Source organism: Mesoplodon densirostris, chromosome 13 (assembly GCF_025265405.1).
Source record: "Mesoplodon densirostris isolate mMesDen1 chromosome 13, mMesDen1 primary haplotype, whole genome shotgun sequence".
NCBI lineage: Eukaryota > Metazoa > Chordata > Mammalia > Artiodactyla > Ziphiidae > Mesoplodon > Mesoplodon densirostris.
The window spans coordinates 53527341-53534211 of NC_082673.1; the positions used below are offsets into that span (position 1 = coordinate 53527341).

At 41.2% G+C, this 6871-nt stretch overlaps 1 pseudogene; it reads right to left on the bottom strand.

The window, feature by feature from the left end:
• Positions 1 to 6149: 6149 nt before the first annotated feature.
• On the bottom strand, positions 6150 to 6502 carry LOC132500842 (small ribosomal subunit protein uS10-like; annotated as a pseudogene).
• Positions 6503 to 6871: the final 369 nt, after the last annotated feature.

Below are 6871 nucleotides of genomic sequence, written 5' to 3' on the forward strand. Positions count from 1 at the left end.
TCTCTTCCATGGTTATGTTTTTGTGCAAGCTAGGCTCTTCACCTATCTTGCCTGTTGTATTGCTTCCTTTCATTTCTTTCCTCTTTGTAATATGTTTTCACGGTTACCACACCATGTTTTCATCGTGATCATGTTTAACACAGGGAGTTCAGTTCAGATTTTTTTGCACTGATATATTATACATGAATTATTTTGACTCATTCTTTTTTCATCACTCTATTCATTGTATCTAGTTGTAGGTGTATCCTCTTTCATTGAGGAAATACCTTTGGTCTTTGGAATATTTCTCCCAATCTAGTGTTGAGTCCTAGAGTCTTCATTCCCACCAAAGAGAGCCAGCCTTGTTTATTTACTTCTTACCATTATCTCCCCAACAAGGACTTTTCCTCCTCACATTGGGAGTATCAGTAGAAATTCCTTTCCTCCTCACATCAGCAATATCAGTAGAAATTTCCTACTCACATCAGGAGTATCAGTAGAAATTTTCAAGATTTTATTAAATCACCAGTACTATCTCTGGGAGACTTGGGCACATTTTGTGTCAGAATATTGTTTCTTCAGCTTTTAGTTTTTGATAATTATAGCTGTAGGTTTTCCCCCTTTGTTTGCTTGGTTGGTGTTGATGTTTACCTTACACACTGGCCCTCAATTTTGTGCATTTTTGTTAAGAGTTATAACAGAGAATCATGTGATCAGCTTTAGTTCCCTCATTTTTCTTTTCTTTTCTTTTTTTTTTGTGGTACGTGGGCCTCTCAGTGTTGTGGCCTCTCCCGTTGTGGAGCACAGGCTCTGGACATGCAGGCTCAGCGGCCATGGCTCACGGGCCCAGCCACTCCGCGGCATGTGGGATCTTCCTGGATCGGGGCACGAACCCGTGTCCACTGCATTGGCAGGTGGACTCTCAACCACTGTGCCACCAGGGAAGCCCAGTTCCCTCATTTTTAATCAGAAATCCATTGAAGGGTTTTAATCAGGCGAGAGTCATGTTTTAAATCATGATGGCAGGCATATGGAGATTATTAGAAATGTTCATGAAATAAATGAATGAATGAATGAACAGTAGAGGTACATAAATGAAAATGTGGGTGGAGTGGGAAGAGAAGACATAATGGGTGGGATGGGGGAAGAAATTGGTAACTTGACTTTGGAACTCTTTCCAGCTAGATGACCTTCATGTAATCTGATCTCTACCTTTGGGTAGATAGTGATGATTTGCAGAAATATGAGTCTTAACACACAGAGCCAGTTGTTAGAGAAGCGAAACAACTAGTAACATAAATGGAAGCTCATGGACCTAGTCACACTTTCATTTTGTTAGTTGTATGATAGGCCAAGTTCTGGCTTTGAGCAGGGCCCTTGGTTATGCCTTGCCTCCTCTCTCCCCACCCCTCATCCTCTCCTGTCCGACTATCAACATATGGACCTTGATTGACAGATCCATTCTGCACGGAAAAGAACCTTAGGTTCTAATAAATTGCTCCCATAAATTTGGTGCTATGAATCTGACAAGCCATAAAGAAATTAATTGGCTAGAAGTAGACTTCCTTGAGTTGGAAAATCTGGCTCCCTCTCATCCTCCTGGGTATTATTTGAATTTACTTGATGTCCAGCAAGTTGTAAAAATGCAGCCTTCAGAGTAGGTAGTGAATTGATCAGAACTCTTTTCCTTGAAAGTGCCAGAAATCCAATTTGAACTACCATAAACAAAGTAAAACATAAAAGAGAGACGCCCTAGTTTATGCACTGAAATGATGGGCTGAGCAGAGGAGAGACTGGCCGCTACATGATTTGGTCTAGCAGGCAAACCAGGGTTCCCTCATCATCTCTCATTTCAGCTTCACTCTGCTTTTAGCCTTGTTCTCTCCAGCTGATGGACTTCATGAGACTCCAGGAATCCAAGATCCTATATTCTGACAGTCGAGTGACATTAGAGGAAGGGAAGCCCTTTCCCTCCAGATCTTGTGAGAAATCTGGAGGAAGATTCTGATAGGCTCGTATCGGTCATGTGTCCACCTGTGGGGTGAGATTGAGGGATAGTAAATTGGCAGCTCCCACCAGAAATAGATGTTCTCTAAGAAAGCAAGGGAGGAGGTGATAGTCTGAGCACATAAAATAACACATTTTCTTTGAGGGGAGGAATAAAACCCTCCGTATGCTTTACAGGAACTTAAATTCACCCCTGCCGAGCTGTCAAGGGATATGACCCTTCAATCATGTCCAAATATATGAGTGCCATTTGATACCTTTACATTGCTCTCTTTTGCCAAGCCCAGAAAATGGCACTTGTTGATTTTGTAACCTCAAATAAAAATGAACCCCAGGATGTTTCCAGATTCAGCTTAATTCCAACCAGTTGTCACTTCCTCAGCCCAGGAGCTGGTATGGAGGTAGCTGTTAGGCATCTGTTGCTTTGTGTTATGGCTAATGCATGAGACAGATGCTTTTCTAGAACCAAAGAGCCCTAGCTACACCACTGAGGATGAAGAAAGATTGTAGGGGACCAACTGGTTTTCGTTTGGACCATGATTAAGAGAAGGCTCACTTGCTCTAATGCTTTTAAAATCAGCTCCCCTCCAAAGCACTTGGGTTACGTATATGCCATCTTGCAGAAAGACTCAGCATTTGAGATTCAAGCCAAATGCTTTTTAGCCCACTTAAAAAAGACACTGCTGCCTTGGGCCCTGCTGGCTTCAGGGGCTGACTGGGCTGGAAGCCAGCTTTGAGGCTGACCATCATAGCTCTTGCCACTTAATACGAAAGGAAGATTGGTGACATGGTTTATATTAGTAGCAATGCTAACCGTTTACTGGATACCTTACACATGGCCCAGGCACTTTTATTAAAAGCTAACGTTCTCTCATTATTAAATAGTAAAATCTGACTTTTTTTTTTTTTTTTTTTTTTTTTTTTTTTTTTTTGCGGTATGCGGGCCTCTCACTGTTGTGGCCTCTCCCGTTGCTGAGCACAGACTCCGGATGCGCAGGCTCAGCGGCCATGGCTCACGGGCCCAGCCGCTCCGCGGCATGTGGGATCCTCCCGGACCGGGGCATGAACCCGTGTCCCTTGCATCGGCAGGCGGACTCTCAACCACTGTGCCACCAGGGAAGCCCTAAAATCTGACATTTTAAAAGGCACAATCGCTTATATTATTTTGCTATTGAAAAAGTTGGTATGTAGCATATTGTTCTCCCAGATTCACAGTTTAAAAATCAATGTCTGAGAGAAAATGTAACAAAATTATAATTGGGAAGATAGGGAGTGACTAATTCGGTCACTTTAAGTTTCATGAGGGAAGAACACTGTTTTCTTGTTTTGTTTAATTTTGTTTTTCTATTTTCTGTCTAGTGTTAAGCACAGTGCCTGGTGCATAGTAGGCACTCATCAGATATTTACTGAATGAATGAATAAGTGAATGAATATATGACACCTTTTAGGAGGAAGAACTGACCAGACATTAAAATGAAAACTTCAGTAACACCAAGTGTAAATGTGAGCTTCCTTACAACAACAGTTGATTACATGAGAGGAAAATCTATCTAGTTTTCTTTATACCCTATTTTAACAAGAGTAGAAAATGGATGTCCCAAAGTCTCAGACAAATGAATTGTCCTTCCAACATGTCTATCTTACCAGAAGTTCCTAGACATTGTATGACCTCAACTTGCCAGTTTTCCAGCTGTGGTTTCTTTTTTTTTTTTTTTTGCAGTACGCAGGCCTCTCACTGTTGTGGCCTCTGCCGTTGCGGAGCACAGGCTCTGGACGCGCAGGCTCAGCGGCCATGGCTCACGGGCCCAGCCGCTCCGTGACATATGGGATCCTCCTGGACTGGGGCACAAACCCGTATCCCCTGCATCGGCAGGTGGACTCTCAACCACTGTGCCACCAGGGAGGCCCCCAGCTGCAGTTTCTTAACTAAAGTGTTTCAAGATAAATTTGGTTAGTTTTTAGTCAAATGCATGACCCAAGTGACTCTATGTAAAGAGTAACTTAGAATCTTCATGTCAGTTTTGGTATTTATAAAGTTGGACCAGTTACATAATTTGCGGGGACCAGAACAAACTGACAACGTGGGGCTCTTGTTCAAAAATTACTAAGAATTTCCAGACAGCAATAGCAGAGCATCACACCAAATGTAGGTCCTTCTAAACTGGGGACCTGTGTGACTACATAAGTGGCATGCCCATGAAACCAATTCTATATAGATTGCTTGTTGTTTGGGGACTCCTAAAGCATTGGTGAGTTCATATGTGCAGCAACAGTGCATGGAAATTACAGGGTTATTTGATTATTTCAAACATGGAGATGAGAAGTAGGGAAAATGTAATGTATGGGTGGAACTAAAACCTAGGGAAGAGATTATGACAAAAAATTCCACATACGTAATTTGCTCCCATTCACTATTAACAAAATGTTCTTAGATCTTACAGTATATTTTTAGCATTTTGCTTTTCTTTCTTTTCTTTTTTTTTTTTTTTTTTGCTGTACGCAGGCCTCTCACTGTTGTGGCCTCTCCCATTGCTGAGCACAGGCTCCAGACGCGCAGGCTCAGCGGCCATGGCTCATGGGCCCAGCCGCTCTGCGGCATGTGGGATCTTCCCGGACCGGGGCATGACCCCATGTCCCCTGCATCGGCAGGCGGACTCTCAACCACTGCACCACCAGGGAAGCCCTAGCATTTTGCTTTTGAGTAACCTGAGAGTTATGATATCTGGGCAACTTAAAATGTCTTTGATAAGTTTCATTCATTCTAAGTGTAGTAATTACAGTCTTTGTAATACTGCCGTACTGTATGGCTTTATTTTCTAATATTCAACAACTCTACCATTATGGACCAGCTGAAACTAAACTTGAAGTTACTTTTCTTAGATTTGGTCTCATCTGATCATACCTTATAAAAGTTTATTGAAGAAGACTGAAGCATATCCTATTGGCCCAGAACTGAAGAAAAATGAGTTTTTTTAGGCCTGTAGGCTAGTAAAGAAATGCTTCTTGCATAATGAATGCTAATGTGTCACAGGCAATTACCATAGATGCTGATCAATGACAGTAATACTAAATGATGCCTCACCTTTTAACAACTGTGGTGAATACTTTAGAAGTATGTATTCTATTAATCTGAAAATTTATCACTAAAACATTTCAAAAATTCAAATAGTGCACAGAATTTTGCCCTGATTCAATTTGAGTAATTTCATTAAAATAATGATTCACAAGATGATTTATATGCAATTAATTTTGGATTTATTGTGATGCTTGTTCTTTTGGTTTATTGAGATATAATTTACATATAGTAAAATTCACCCTTCTTTGGTGTACAGTTCAATGAATTTTGACAAACTTACATAGTCATGTAATTGCCTCTACAATTAAGATAGAGAACATCTCCATCATCCCAAAAGTTTCCTTCAACTCCCTTTGTAGATAATTCCTTCTCCCCACTCCAGTCCCTACACACCACTGATATGATTTCTGTCCTTCTAGTTTTGCGTTTTATAGAATGTCATATAAAAGAAATGATTTGTATTATTTAAATTATTTTGAGTTTGTCTTCTTTTACTTATCATTATGCTTTCCTTGCTCCAGCAGTATTTGGTAATTATCTTTTTTTAAAGCCCATCTGATAAGTATGTAGTGGTATCTCATTGTGGTTTTGGTATTAATTTCCCTAATAACGAATGATATTAAGCATTTTTTTCGTGTATTTGCTCCATGTATCTTCTTTGGTATCTTGTTCAAATCTTTTCCTTGATAAATGGAATATTTATAAATGGAATGGAATATTTATAAATGGAATATTTCCTGCCATATCAATAAACAAAGGATGTCATAGTCACCAATGATTGCAGCCCTCCAACGTGAGCTGGTGAGTCCTGAGGAAACTCAGGGCTGTAAAGAATACCTGCCACCTAGCAGCCATCAGACTGCAGCCACTCCCTGTGGCGAGCCCTGTGGAAACTCAGGGTGTGAAAATACAGGCCCCAGATAGCTAAGGTGCATATCAAAGGAATGATTTCAGTGAGCCCAGACTCTTGTATCTTCCCATACACAGAAAAGCACTAAATTCCTTAACTTGAGATATCTGGTTTTCTTTATTTAACAATAATCATTTTTTTTTGACAACTGATTATCAGTTTATTAAAAATGTTGATTTAAGCATCTGCAGTGGTGACTTCAACCTCGACTCCTAGCTCAATACTGATAGAAGTGATGTGCTTGACAATCTCAGAGGATTGTGCAGGTCAATAAGTCGCTTGTGGATCCTCATCTGGAAACGATCCCATCAACCTTCACCACAAGGAGTTTTCCTTGTAGTTATTCTCAGAGTCTTGGTAGGCATCCGAACCCATCCTTTCACCTTGAGATTCTTTTCCTTTGCGCCTCTGATGAGGTCAGCACATACCTTCTCCAAAGACTTCAAGTTGCGGCTGATGAGGGTGATTCGAATCCGGTTAATCGCCACCTTGGGCTCCACGGGAGTCTTTCCGGTATCTGTAAAAGCCATGGATGCGGTATGGCTTCCTGACCGACTTGTTCCTCAGCGAGGGCGAACAGCGGTGAGTCAGGAGCATGAGTGGGTGGCCCAAGGCTCTGCTGCAGTGGCGACCGCGTCTTCCTCCAAGAGCTAACAATAATCTTTTGACTTCCAACTACCTGCTCTTTTCTGCAAAACTCCTCTATATCCTGGCTCCTCCCCTCGCCTCCTCGGAGCAGTTTCTCAGTTATCTGAAACGCTGTCTTCCAGGCTGCAGTCCTCATTTTGCCCCGAAGAAAACTTAACTCGCAACTCTCATGTTGTGCATTTTCTTTAAGTCAACATCCTGTTACTTTCTTTTTATTTATTTATTAAAAATATTTTTTGAGTTTAAAATTT